Source organism: Otolemur garnettii, unplaced genomic scaffold, assembly GCF_000181295.1.
Source record: "Otolemur garnettii isolate 467f Iridium unplaced genomic scaffold, OtoGar3 scaffold00080, whole genome shotgun sequence".
Taxonomy (NCBI): Eukaryota; Metazoa; Chordata; class Mammalia; order Primates; family Galagidae; genus Otolemur; species Otolemur garnettii.
Window position 1 is genome coordinate 4537491 of NW_003852475.1, and position 1381 is coordinate 4538871.

Here is a 1381-nt window from a genome sequence, read left to right on the forward strand (position 1 = left end):
AATAGTTCTAGCTGATGGGCAGTGGCAGAAATCCAAGTGCAGGTCCATCCCGGGCAGGTCTGGACAAAGGTGGCTGAGAAACACTATCTAACAGGGGGAGGTTTGCCAACACGCAAGACAGCAAGAAACACATGCCAAGGAGAAAGAACAAGTCTTGGGTCAGCGAGTAAATCTTGGGCCAGAAATTGTCGCCATCTCCTGGAACCCAAAGGACCAAAGCAGAAGAAAACCAAGATGGCCCGTCAACCTTCTTGGCCCTGTGGTTAGGGGCAGGCAGGTCCACTTTTTAATACTGAGCCAAAAAAAGAAAAAAGCTGTTTGTGTCAGATCCCATCCATCAGAAAGTGCTGCCATCCTCCTTGATGCTGTTCAGCTCTGGAGGGGAATGTCAGCTGGGTCCTGCTCTGTGATTACCGCAGAGCTCCAATCTGCCTGAGTGGAGGCACCAGCTCCCACTCTCTTGCATGGTTATGAAGTCACTGCATCCACCTATACATTCTTTACCAATGAAGATTCAGGGCACTGTTCTTGCTCCTGTGAACCGTTGCAAATAATCTTGAATCTCATCTGTGTAGCTGGTGGCTGTGATATCGACAAATTCCATAATTCTCTGTTTGAGGGGCAGTTGACTGAGAATCTCTTGGGTCCTCCTGCAATAGGGGCAGGTAGGTTTGATGAACACCACCACCTTCCCAGGCTGGATTCTGCTGTTCACAAATCCTTGAGCCATAGCTGACAGGCTGCCGTCTCCAGAGGAGCACCCAGTTGCAGGTCTATTTTATTTTTAAAAGGCAAGACAGGGACAAAGGAAAAAAGAAGAAAATCCAGAACAATAGTATAATATGCAATCTTTAGCCAAAAGAATGAGAAATGTATTTAAGCAAACAAAAGGAGACAAAATTAGATAAAATTGGGAAACAGATTTCATCTTTTGTGCAACCTCTGTTGGTGGCTTTCTGAAATGCTGAGCTAAAGAGAATTTGAGGACTCCAGAGTCTTTCTCAGACTCAAAAAGAACAAGTTGTGTGATCAATTAATAATGTCTGCCCTGGCTTCAGGAAAGGAGGGAGGAGGTGCAGACAGCAAGGGTTTAATTGCTGTCCTTGACCTGATAATCTGCACAGTTCCTCCCAGAAATCAAACTCCCTAATCTGAGACACATCTACACAGTGTGTGAGAGGAACCATGGGCCAGAGGCAGTTGGGTTAGAAAAGGGAGCAAAGCAGAAGTCTTTTTATATCCAGCAAATAGGACAGAGAACTCTCCTTGGAGAGAAGGCAGCAGAGTTTAGACCAACCCTCCTGGTGCCAACACTACCATTTAAATACATGCACTGCTAGCGCCTGTCTCTTCTTCCAGTGGGTTTAGCAATTAAGACTTC

The 1381-nt window shown here is 46.0% G+C and overlaps 1 pseudogene; it reads right to left on the minus strand.

Annotated features, from left to right (window-relative positions):
- Positions 1-410: 410 nt before the first annotated feature.
- Positions 411-730, minus strand: LOC100945913 (annotated as a pseudogene).
- Positions 731-1381: the final 651 nt, after the last annotated feature.